Genomic DNA, 12,931 nt, shown 5'->3' on the forward strand with positions numbered 1-12,931 from the left:
AAATATTTGCAACCACGTATATGTGCACAGGGCAGTCTGGATTAGAACATAAATTGAACAAGCTTTATGGTATTTTATCCAAGGACCCAATTAAAAAAATGTGCTTTCCATCACAAAGATGCTATCAACCCAAAAATCTTACTTTGTATTCCCAGGACAGATCATTAATAGTATTTCAATCAAAWTTTGATTATAATAATCCTAACCTGTTTAGTACAAGCCATGCAGAGCCTTTTGGTTTTTTTTTTAAGTGGATGAAAATAATAACAATGCCATCATCAAAAAAGTTTAAAAAGAGACATATTTGATATTGAGGTAATTTAAACTCATTTCAGTAGAGATTATAGAATAGGGGCAAATGTTTTCTATAAAGCTGGTCTTTCTGAACACCAGCGTTTATGAAAGTCACATCCACTAAATCTGTGGGTCTGTCTCGTGAATGTTTTATTTAATTTCAGTGTTGCTAGCACGTCAGAGGGTTGTGCTTTTTGGGAGGTTTCCAGTTGCCTGGTRGAAATCCAGTTGCTTATTCATGGATGAAATCTGATCAAGATGGAAKATACTGCAATGAGTGGAGTTACCTTTTGGCTTTGATGAGCTGGTCTGAAACTGGAGAGAGAAGCAAAATTCTATTATATATAATTTTTCCTCTCCAGTTTTATTTATTTCCTTTCCCTCCCCTCCATCCTTGCATTTTTCCATGGGCACTTGGCAAATCCACAAGTGCTGTTAATGTTCCTTGGCTGAACATTAAATGTGTATTATTGAGCACAACCTCCCTATCTTGTGCCTCACTGAGATGCCCCAATACTGTTGGCTCAGGGGTTGTTCTTGTTCTTGGAATATCCCAAGGGAAATCCCATCACATTTCCCTTGTTCACATGACCTAATGGTTGTTTGAAAGTGCCTGATTTTGCAGCTTCTTTCTTTCAAAGTCTGAGTTTTGAAGTTTGTGTATTATGTTGGACTTTGGAGAGCTCTAACTCAGCTCCCTTCTTTTCTGGGCATGAAAAGCTTTACTGGAAATGACGTGATRTCCATGTAAATACTGAGATACAGCTGGGCACTGGACATTTGCCCTAAGACAGAACACAAACAATGAAAACACACCAACCTTTAGCCCACAGTCATTATCTGTGGTACCTTAGTAAGAGATGTAATGCCTTGAGCAGAGTTCAAGGCTCTCATATTCAAAGGCTGAGGGATTTTCTTCWCCCAGAGTTAAAAAGAAAATGTTGCAACTAAAGACAAGATTATTTTTATTTGTTTAAAATGTGTTGTGAATAATCTGAACAAGTTCAAAAAAGCCCCCATGCATGCTATTCATTAGTGGATATTTTTATCTGCCATTGCAGTCTACAACACTTCTGTATTAACCATCTTAAGCAAAAATATGCCAGACCATTTGGGCCTTAGGATAATGATGTTGTGATTTATTGCACTCTGCGCTTCCATCCTGCAGCAATTACCAGAAGAGCTGATAATGGTCTGCAATTTGTTTTCCAGAACTGGGAATTGCTGCCAGTGAGAGCTGCTCTGAGGGGAAGGCAGTGGCTGTTTACCTGCCCTGCTCAGCCAGCCCAGGGAGCACAGGTCAGTGAAATCTTTGGGAATGCACAGCAAAGTGCCTGCTGAGCTGAGAGCAGCTGCTTCTTATGAGGTGCTGCAGTGGGACCCAACAGTATAGAATTGACTTGTTACTAAGATTCTATAAAAAATACGAGACTGACTAAAAGAGTGGGCCATCTATCAGTTTTTCTACCCCCTGSTTCACTCACATCCATTTAGGACGTGTCCTCAATTCCAAGAATCAAGTGACGCCACCCTGTTTTTAAAGAGCTCACCGCTCTGGCTATTGGTGGAGGTTCCTTGTACTGGAATTTACTGTAAGCACTTGCCATAGTTATWTGGAATCTTTATAATCCATGGACTTAGAGGTGTTTCCTGCTTTGAACTGGTTTCTTCATGACCTTGGTGTCAGTGTATTGAGGTTCAACACTCATTTTTCAGGACTTGGTCCTGCCCAGCTGTGACAACTGTTTCTCAGCTGAGACCCTATGAATCTCCCTACAAAGGACAAATATTCGTCTTCAAATATAAGATGATTTCATAYTTACTGAAAGCTTTTGGGGTTCCATTACCACCAGCAAGGTTGGTTTAGTTCCCTTTAATAGGAAAGGGATTGCAGGCCGTAGAAAAGTAGTTTGACAGAAGGTGTCATAGCTTAGGTCTTGGTAAACGTGCAGAGTAGGATTTCAGCACTTAATGAACTGAGAACATCAAGTGATACACAAATATTTTGCAGACTGAGGAAAAACTTTTTGGCTTCTCTAAGAGAAAGGAAATGTTGGTCTATATGTTGTCACTGGAGAATGAAGCTGATTTTTTTTAAAAAAAGCTGTATTTGACTTAGCCTGTATTCTGTGTCCTCTTCTGCTGGTTCTCCTTGTGTGTTTAGACTCTCTTCTGTTGTGCTCAGTACCTGGCATTTTTCATGAGCAGTCATAAAAGTAACTGTGTGCTACTGGAGCATAATAAATACTGATTCTATGATTTTARCTTCTTTAGGCTTGGTGTTCAAAGTTTTAGCAGGGTATAACAGACTTGTGCTGTGCTTTATTTAAAGGAGAAAGATTGAATGGCATTCCTTCCTCAAAATAACTATTTTCCTGTGACATGGCTGGGAAGAAAGAAGGAATCCCATTGACATTCCCGTTGGTGAAAGTCAGAACATGAGGGTCTGGATCACATCCAGTAGCAGAGCTAAAACCAGTCCTGTGTCAAGATGATGTAACCACCGGGGGGTTGCAGATGCCAAGCACAGGTAAGAGAGGGCTCAGCGTTATTGCTTCTTTCTTCTCTCTGCTTTCTTTCACACACACACTCCTGCTTGTGAGCATTCTCCCCTGCAATTTTCAGAGTCAGTGGGATTCCCAATAAGTTTTCAGCAAGAGCAGGAATAGCAATGACTGCAGGCACTTTCATGCACTTTCACTTTGGCACAGGGACATGAGTATTTTCCCACCATTCTTCTTYYCATTAGCAGCAGCAGCTCTCTCTTTTTTTTTTTTTTTTAATTTTTTTCTATTTTTACCATTTTTTTGTCCCCAATTTGCTTCAACACTCCTGAAGGGTTGTACTGAAGTCACTCTTCTGTGAGTAACCAAAATAATCAAGTATTAATTACAGCTAAAGAGCAAGGTCTAAAGCGTGATTCATTATAATTCTTCAGTTCATCTAGAGTAAATAGGACCTTATCTTGGGGCTGCCTAGGGTTTTTACCTCAGTGATATGTGGAAACTATACCTCAAGATCTTGGAGGAAACTTTGAACCCACTCTACCTGTTTGAACAGGTTTGTGGCCTTTGGCTTTTTAATCTTTTCCTTGGTTCACTGTTAGATTTGAATGATTGCCAAGTATTGTAAAAGCCTGGAAATTGGATATTAATCTTGAAACTCCTCTTTAGATTATTTTCCCAAGGAATATGTTGCACAATAAACATTGCCCATTCATGTGGCCACAGGAGAGTGTTTTCCACTTTTGTGTCAACTTTTATTCTCAATGAATGGAAGAAAATCAGTGCTTTGCAAGAGTAGCCCCTGAAGCTACAAAGCAATATCAAGATGTCATTGTTTAAATGGTTTTATTGTTATTTTTATTAATAACATGGCTTTGCACTCATGTTAAACCTTTCCAGTAGGAGGTATCAAAAGGTTTTGCAAACGAAAATTCACAAAGCAAATTCTTTTATTTTTGTGGCTTCACAGAATAAGTTGTGCTGGAGTTGTGATATTTAAATGCCCCAACTGGCCTAACAGAAAATATCAACCACTTGCATATTATTTTAGTCACTATTACATTTCTGTAACTCTTTTGAGAAAACATTGATTTGAATAATAATTTTGTTTGGGTTGTGGATAGATATTTATTAGAATTTTTATAGTTTCTATGAAAATATATTGGAATTAAGAGCACTTTATAGAAAAATTACTTTTCATATTGGAAATTCAGCTTATAATTCACTGAATTGTTTTGAAAACTCTACCTTGCATGGTGACCTTTCAGTCTTTTGCCCACATAATTCCTGTTGGTTTAAGAAAYCCTGATATGGAACCCAGACAAACAGACCCAATTAGTAATACAAGTGGTTAGTCCCATRTATGCATGCATATATGAATAATACTGAAGATTTATGCCTGGTAGTGTTTTTTAGCTGCAGCTGTGGTATATGAAGAAAGTGGGTGGTATAACCATACCTTGGTTATTTCACTAAACTTCCTTTTTGTGAATTTATTTAAATGATGAAGAGTGGTGCTTCCCTTCCTCCATGGAAGAAGGTGGGATCCAGGGCTTCTCAGGGGCTTTGCAAACCTTGAACTTTCTCTTACTCTAATGACAATAACATCAGTTTTTCTTTCTGGGAGATTTTAAGATCCGAAGTGAGCTGTCACTGATTCCAAAACATTGAGTTTGGGCCCAAGGAAGACCCTGATAATGAGGAAAAAAAACCCAACACAACTCATAACTTGTGTGAGCAGACCAAAATGAGAGTTCAGCAATGAAGCCTGTGCACATCTTAAAGGTGGTGTCGTCATCAAATGTGAATCAGGTCCAGTACTGTAATTAGTCCAGTACAGTTGGGATTTGTCACTTGATTTCTTGGATCTGTGCTGATTTACCCYGGTTTTGGTCTGACCCTTTGCTCCTGACAGGCTTGCAAAGAGCAAACTCTATTTGCAAGTCTAATAATGTGGCTGAAACTGGTAATTMCTATACATACTTCTGGAAGATCTATAATATAATTAACAGCTGCTTTGAGTTGCAAAATTACAATAAGAGAAGATTTATGTGCCTCCCTTTAACWTGAGCATGGTTTACTTAGACAAATACAATTCTGAGATAAGAATAAATGCATATTGCATTGGGCAATCCTCCCTGTGACACTGAGATATGTATTACCTCTTTGCTCCAATTATCCAAAATGATGTTGCTTTCCCTTTTTCCCTGCTTTGATTACCTTCTCAAGCKCTCTGTACCACCCTTGCCAAAGGGCTGCAATTATCCCTGCAGGTTACACCTCTCGACTTTGGGTGGGGAAGTTGTGTAAAGGTGCTGCCAGTGTGGCGGCTCTGTGAATTAAACTTTCTGGCCCTTTCAAAGCTTCTTTCCTTAGGAGTCCCACCTGAGAGTTTGGTGCAGCCTTGGWGGTTTGGGCAGGAGAATGACTGAAGCCAGTGAGTAAAAAGCTGCTCCTGCCCTGGTGTGGCTGGTCCCTCACCATCACTGGGSTGCCAGAGCTCATTGCTGGTTTGCCTCCTCCGATCCTGGATGCTCCAGTGCAGGGACAGTGTCACCCAGATGTCAGTGGCAGCCTTTGGACAATCATTTACCACTCCTCTAGACCTTTATCAAGCAGAAGCTGGCCTGAAGCAGTGAATGAGCTGTGGCCAGGCCTTTCTTAGGCTTTGAAACACAAGGCAAGAGCTTTATGGCAACAGGTCCCCCTATTTATATCTCAAAAGCCCAGAGGAATTTCAGTTCTTAAAGGCCAGCTCCACCACAGGGAGTCCTTCCTGACACAGCTTTAAAAAAAAAAAGATGTGAGAAAGCCCTCCCCAGGATTTCATCCCTTTCAGGCATGGCTTCTCCAGTGGGACCAATGACTTAAAGTTCTTCTGCTRAGGGTTAGGATTGCAGAGCTCATTACTAAACACTACTGAGGGTCTTCCTTGCTTTCCCCTCATGTCTAATATGATGAAGACACATTTATTCCATTGTCTTTCAAGCCCTCTGTGCTCAGAAGAGATTAAGATTTAAACCTTCTACTGCCCCCTCAGAGAAGGTTGAGTGAACACTGAAAAAGCCTTGTGATTGAAAGTCTGACTGAAGCAAATAAAAACCCATTTTCCTGAAACATCCCTGTTCTTGCACGAGGAGCACTCCTGTAACCTGCCAGCCCTGAGCTCCACTGTGCTGCTGGGGTGCAGTTCACTGCTTAAAAACAATACCTGATGATAGCACTTTGGGATAAATTCTTTGTTGGACCTCTTGTGTGTGTGTGGCTGTGCTCACCTGAAATGGGGCAGCACGGGCTACGTGCGGGGCAGCACTGCTCACCTCGCTGAGGCAACAGCTAAAGCACCAAGGAAAGGATCCTGACAGTAATAATGATGATGATGATGATGATGATGATGATGGTAGTGAGAAAAATTAAATTACGTAGTTGGAAAATCTGTCGTGTTACCTTTGTTCAGCCCGAGCAATTTAGAGAAAAACTCCCGGTTCCCAAATCTTGGATTGGGAAAGAAACTCCCACATGGCAAAATTAGAGGCGTAGTTATAATTTATTTAACAATGGAGTGGCTCTTTGGAGGTAAAAGAGGAAATGCTTCAGATTTGAAACATTAAAGTTGCCTGAAGCACAGAGTGAGTGAATTGATGATAATGTGGAGCTCTGGGTTTGACTCTTCATGAATGTGTCCCTATTGCCAGAATTTCAGCCCCAGTTCAGAAACATTTTAACCATTTTTCAGAAAATGATTACACCTAATGAAAGCTTTTCTGCTGATTTTGACAAGACTTTGAAAAAAACCCAAATCATAATAAGGTTTAACCAGTGTTTTTTTTTCTGGTTCACTCTTGTAGTAGTAACACTGCTCTCCCTGAAAAGTGCAGGGTGATCTGGGACTTCATCCAACTCATGCTGAAGTCTTTCCACTCAAATAGAATCCTGGGTGAAAAAAATCAGAGGTGATTCCTCAGTAAATACAGTGCATCATTTGTGTTGGGTCTTGCAGTTACTCTTGCATTTATTCCAAAGCCTGGTGCAGGATGCTTAGGAGAACTTCACAGTATTKCAGGCTTTTGTTTGAATTCTATTCTTTTTATTTTGCAGATTTTTTTCTTAATATAAAAAAGGAGGGGGATATTTATGAAAATGCAGACCACGTCAACTTGGTTTAATTTCTCAACTTGTCATCTTGTCTCAGTTCTAACTGGAAGAGCCTGAAGAAGGCCCTATGGCCAASTTGTCAGCTCTAATCTCCCCTTCTACTCTTGGCGGATATTTTATTAACACTTTTTAAGGTTTTTTTTTATTTATTCTGCAGTCTACATGCTGAGGCAGCAGCCAGTTTGGTTCTCTTCATCCTTCTCTCTGCCGCCTGAGAGAGAGGTTGGATCTTCTGCCATCAGAATCCACAAATCACAGCAAAAGGGATTGTTGCAGTTTTCATAAATGTGGTGTTACTTGAAAATTATAGACTGCAACTGCTTATTGCAGTTGTGTGCAATGGCTGTAAATTGGGCCCTGTATCTTTCTGGTGACAGTCATTCCCGCAACAGGCCTTTTAGGAAATTGGAAGGGAAATTAAACAAGAGCAAGGGGTAGCTTTCCTTTTATCTTTGACATGCCTTCCTGAAATCCTTATCTATCATATTCAGGCAGAGATGCTGCTGCAAGGGTGGTGGATTTAGATGTTGTCTGTCTCTGAAGCTRCAGACTGCTGATCCTGCATGCTCTTTGAAGCAGAGCTGTTGACAGGGTCTGGGTACACATAAAATTTTATGAATGATGGGCCAGGATGACATRGCACCAGTGGAATATATTATTTCTCCATTTTCACTGTCCATTCATTTGAAAATCAGCTTTCTCAAAGCCATTTAAAATTGTTGAGCTGAACACAGTGTGTGGTCAGTAACGGAAGGCTACATGGTGACTTAATTTCTCTTGCCCACGGGATAAAGATGAATGAACTGAGTGTTCTGTTGCCCCTTTTTTTGGCTTTCTGGACTGTGGATCCAGGCATGCAGGATGTAAACARGCCTACCTGTTGCTCATTCCTTGCAGGATGTGTGTGGAGGAGTGGACAKCCAGRGCCAGAGCAAAGGATGGTGGGAAGYGCATGGAAAATGAATATAATCTACCATAATATATAYGTGTTTTATATAATATATAATCTAATATCTATATAATACTATATAAGGAAGGAAACTGCAGATGCAAGGTGGTTTGTGAGCCTCCAAGCCTCCTTGAGGTGCTGCAGATTACTCAGTGCCCCGTGTGCCAGGATGTGCCCAGTCCTAATCCAGCCCCGAAGTCCTGGCCTGCCTTCAAGTTTGGTTTGATGGGAAGGGCTCCTCACCTAACCTCACCTTTCCCTTCACCACAGAGCTTGCCTGAAATGAACTCTGTGTTGACACTCGTGCAGGCAAAAAGTCTCTGTCTGGAAAGAAAAGGCCTTTTTATATCTGTTCTACAGAAGAAGAACACAATTTAATCTGGCGATGGCAGAGCCTCTCTGACACACCCAATATAAGGAGAGTTGAAACAGGCACTTACCCTTCAGGGTGGGAGGGATGCTCAGTTTTATCACCTCACCAGAGCCCAGCCCTGGTTCCTCCAGGCCCTGTCAGAACCAGGCTTGTTCCCTGTGTGCCCTGAGTTTGTGTCCCTCAGCAGTCCCCTGCTCCAGGATGCTCTGTGCWGCAAGGAAAGGGTCAGCTACAAAAACACCTTTTTGTACAGGCTGGGGAGAATCAGTCAGTGCTGGGAAATGATGATTGAACACCCTCATGCATCTCAAAGCACACCAGAAACCCGACCTGGAGACACCTGTGCCTCTGCAGCACCGCCGGTGCCAGCGGAGCAGCGCCTGAGCTGAACCCAGCAGAGCACACCCAGACACGCCCTGGGAGCTGGCACCAATCCCTGGCTGTTCTCACCCTCTGCCAGGGCATTGCCATTGCTCTCTGTGCCACGTTTAAAGGAGCACGGGCAAATTAAAAGGTAGTTTAATCACCCAGTGATCTCCTTATCTTTGGTGCTAGTATCGCTTTTGATTATTCTGAGTGATAGATGGCAAGAAACCAGATTTGCTTTTGATCTTGAATRCCATGTGTTTACTTTTCACTAAGCCCAAACAAGGAAAACTTATAACTCTCTTTCACTTTTGTCTGTCCCCTATTTGTTTTCATGTAYGAGCACAGTGCTCCAATGTTCAGACTGTAGATGATGCCAAGGAAAATTGAAGTCCAAACCAAGAAGCTGCTTTCACTGGAATTTAGAAAAACAAATACAGAGAGCTTTCTGTTGCTCATTTTATTTCATTTTCAATAAATCTAAATTTTGGGTCAACTCAACCTGACAGTGTTTATCTAAATAAAAATGTAATGGTTATGGGAATGAGAGCTGGTCCTTAAATCAGAGGAGGAGGAGACTKTGATTAGTATTTGGCTAGGAAGAAGGCAAGTGTCTAAAGCAAGAGGATTTGAAGACCTTGCCATGTTCCACTGAAGTGGGTATAAATTTTATCAGTACTTTTGAAGCAAGTAGAGTCTGACTCTAAATTAGTGATTCTGCATTACTTAATAACTCTTACTAAAATCTAGTGCTTCTGGCTAAATTCASTTTTTAGCTGGAAAGCTAACTGGAGGGGTTATTTGGAGTTGCCTTAAACCTATATGCTACTAAATGATTTACTGGATATTTAGATACCTATAATCCTGGAATTAGACCTACTGGGATATAAATCCCTGAAGCTCACAAGCAGTTAAATAATGACTAAACGGAAAAAGGAAAAAAACCCATCTAATCCTTTCCATGCTAAGGTATATAATAGCACAAAATTGGAAAAATCCATCTTCCACACCAAACAGAGTGATTACAAATGAAGGTAAGAACATTTTCCAAAAATATTGGAAGCTGGAGAAATACTGTGATCAAATAGAACAACAAACAATTCCTGAAAGAAAGGGAAACTACATAAATATTTATGTATGTGTTTTACATGGTCTGTCCTGACTCTGAGTGCCTTCTGTACATGCTTTTATCAAAATTCTTAGCCAACAAAATTCCATAGGTTTATTGCAAAGTTTTCCTTTTCCTTTGCCAGGAGGGCATATCCAGAGCTCTCATGAGGAGACTGAAGCCAYGGGCTGGATTTGCTGAGGTCAGTGAAACTTCTTCTGCCTTATTGGGAGCAAATATGGACTGGAGTGCCAAGATAGAAGTTTAGCAGCCTGCCTTCAAAGCCTACTGTAGACAGGAGAAAGTTTCTTCAGGACTTGAGTGGCCCAGGAGCCAGTCCCTGTGAGTATCCTTGCTTGGTGTTTTCCTCTTCCTATGGGTTGGTMATGCAGTTCTCATTGCAGACAAACTCAGGAACAACAATGCTTGTCACGTTGTGCCAGAAAAAGCAATTTTGAAGGAACTCAAGATGATCCAAAATACTGCACGATGGTGAAGAAATGAGGAAAGAGAGTTTAAGTTTAGAGGATGGTGCTTTGCAGAGCTGTTGCTGAAAGGGGCGAGTGGTGCTCATTGGAGGACTGCAGTGTTCCTTGAAATGAGGGTGTTTTGTGCTCTGCAGAGATCCTGTGGCAAAGGAAGTTGGGCCCTTCCATCCTCATTCCCGAAGGTTTCTGGAACAGCCAACTGCTGAACTGACTGTGGTGCTTCCAGCACCTTCTCTGGTCATCCTGGAATTGCTTTCACAAATATTTCATGTGTGCCAGGTGGCCTGATGAGGGTGAGGGAAACTCTAAGAAGAATTGATTCTACCTTTGTTCTGCAACAGAACCTCATCACTTTAATATTCCAGAAATTCTTGTATCCTACAGTTCTGGTGTTAAGAAATTAGGAGCAATTCCCTCAGTAAGGTGACTTACATGTGACTGATGACAAATACTGCAGGCTTTGGCCCTGCACCACTTCTGTATAAATGTAATTTTGGTCAAATACTCACATTCATGTGCAGCTAGTGGATGTGTTACTTTGATCATTTAACAAAACGAGCAGAGACAGGTAATTAATTTTGGTTATTAGGTGTTTGTTCACAAGTAGGAGCAGATCATGGTTACTCTGCCTCTGGGGCTGTCTTTGCATAATTTCCTTTGTTTGGTAACAATGTGCAATCCAGACATTGGGGAAGAGTCACATAATCCCTTGCTGGTGGAATCTGTATGTTTACTAACACCCATCTACAGTTTGTGTGTTTGTGTCCAGTCTGCCCACTGACCAGGGCTGTGTTCCCATGGGGAGGAGCAGTGGGCACTGTCCACTGCAGGGGGAAGCAAGAGCCTTGGCCAAATGTGATGTGCTGGAGTCAGGGCTTCCCCAAACTGCTCCATTTTATGTGCTTTGCCTTCAAGAGATGGTTTACGTTAGTGGCTTGCAGAGTCAGTGCTTTCCTTGGTGAATTTTATTTTACAGTGGGAGTTACTGAAATGCAGAAGTGACAGAGGTCACAAACTGGAATTTCTCATGTGAGCTCTGTCCGTTCTCCTCCCCTGGCTCCTCAGCATCAGTCAGTAGGGACTGGCTGTTTGATGAGCCTCAGGATACCTAGCAAAGCCACCAGCCCTTCTAAAACTTGCTGCTAGGCCAAAAGAGCTTTCTCAGAGGTTTATTTTTTCTTGGAGATGCACACTTTTAAGAGTTCCTCCAAAAATTACCATAAAGAGCAGATAARGATAAATGTTAAGCTTCCTTTGCATTCCACAAGAGGTCCCAGCTGGTCTTTCTCTTTCAGCAGTAACCCTGGGGCAGAAGGCAATGTTTTTTATTTCCTCTTACACTGCTCAGAGCAAAACCTTAATAAGGCTTGRCACAGTTCTTCTCCATGTGTAGTTTGGGGTGGTTCCCTAAAAATCTGTCTGGATGCAGGGTTGCCTAAGTTTMGGTTTAGTGTTCTAAACACTTTGGCTGAAATTCTATTCACAGTTTTATCACAGGGTGGTAAATGTGGGTGMATTTCAACCATAGTTTCTATTTCACCTGATTTTTAACCAGCAGGAACCATTATAATCATCTTGGCTGACTCACATAGGCCTGAGGGTTTTGCTTAGTGATTGTTGTGTAAAGCTTGTGATGGAGCCTGGGCACATGGTTTAGAAAGGCATTCAATCTTGGTTTAAAAACTCAAGTGACAGGGAGTTTGTCCCGGGTAGTTTGCTACCTATCCTGGCTTGTTCTTCTGGATCAATTGTCTGAGTCACAGAAATTTGGCTCTACAAGAAAAGGAAGCAAAATACAGCAGTGGCTCCATCCACAACTCAAGCCTTAGATGAGACTAAAAATGGAGTATATTGAGATTTACTTTTTACAAATCAGTACACAATAGTTTCACAGGATTTTACAGAATTTCATAGAAAGTCTTATTAAAACAAGACTCCTGGAGAGCTGAAACTTTTTCTTTAAAATATTTGTAATGAGGTTCCCTACATGTTATAACCCCCACAATATTTATGGCAGTTGAAGAGTTTGTTTATGTACTTTGTGGCTTGATTCTGGGAGATAGAGAGGTTGGAAAAAGAAAAAAAGATGTTGTTCAGCATGCCAACAGGGAACTAAGAGCTGACAATTTGCTTTCAAAGAAAAAAATGTRTATTGCATGTGCTGAAAAAGTGTCTGGATCTGTGTTGGTTGTGCCTCTGCCTGGTTGTACCTTGTGTTCCAGCCCAGCTCCTGTGAGCTCATCCTGAAGTTTGCTGAGTTCCCTGCACTCATTTCTGTGCTGATCAATGGGGTCCCAATATTCAGATTTCACACCTCACCCTGATTTTGTTTGCTCATTATGGGAGCACATGGCACGAGCTGTGGAGCAGTGACCTCAACCTTTGCTGGCCTCTTGGCAGTAGGGTTTTGGCAAGGAGCAGCTGCAGGTAACTCCAACTTTTGCCTTCCTTGTTAAGTTGGAGCATTGCAGGAGCGTTTCCTTTGGCATCAGGGAGTGCTGAAGGTTCCTTGATCCACGTGGTGGCTCTGAGCCACGCAAACACTGCCATGAGAGACGAGGACAAAAAGTTATGTAACATTGGACAAGTCCAGGTTAAGGTCCTGTGATAATGAAATAAGGGCTGTTCATAGGAGCAATAATTTTCTTGGTTGCTTTTTTTAGTTTGTTTGTTTTGGTTTTTATTTTGGTTTTT

At 41.5% G+C, this 12,931-nt stretch overlaps 1 long non-coding RNA gene across 1 annotated transcript in view; it reads left to right on the forward strand.

Annotated features, from left to right (window-relative positions):
- The first annotated feature begins 1,509 nt into the window (after positions 1-1,509).
- LOC130577290 (uncharacterized) overlaps positions 1,510-12,931 on the forward strand; it is a 33,635-nt gene continuing 22,213 nt past the window's right edge. Inside the window, exons 1-3 of the long non-coding RNA XR_008965751.1 lie at positions 1,510-1,593; positions 2,627-2,824; positions 9,895-10,091. This is a non-coding gene — a long non-coding RNA (uncharacterized LOC130577290). The remainder of the gene's footprint in view (positions 1,594-2,626; positions 2,825-9,894; positions 10,092-12,931) is intronic.

The sequence above is a fragment of the Malurus melanocephalus genome, unplaced genomic scaffold (genome assembly GCF_030028575.1).
Source record: "Malurus melanocephalus ecotype Western Australia unplaced genomic scaffold, MMel_1.1 scaffold_173, whole genome shotgun sequence".
Taxonomy (NCBI): Eukaryota; Metazoa; Chordata; class Aves; order Passeriformes; family Maluridae; genus Malurus; species Malurus melanocephalus.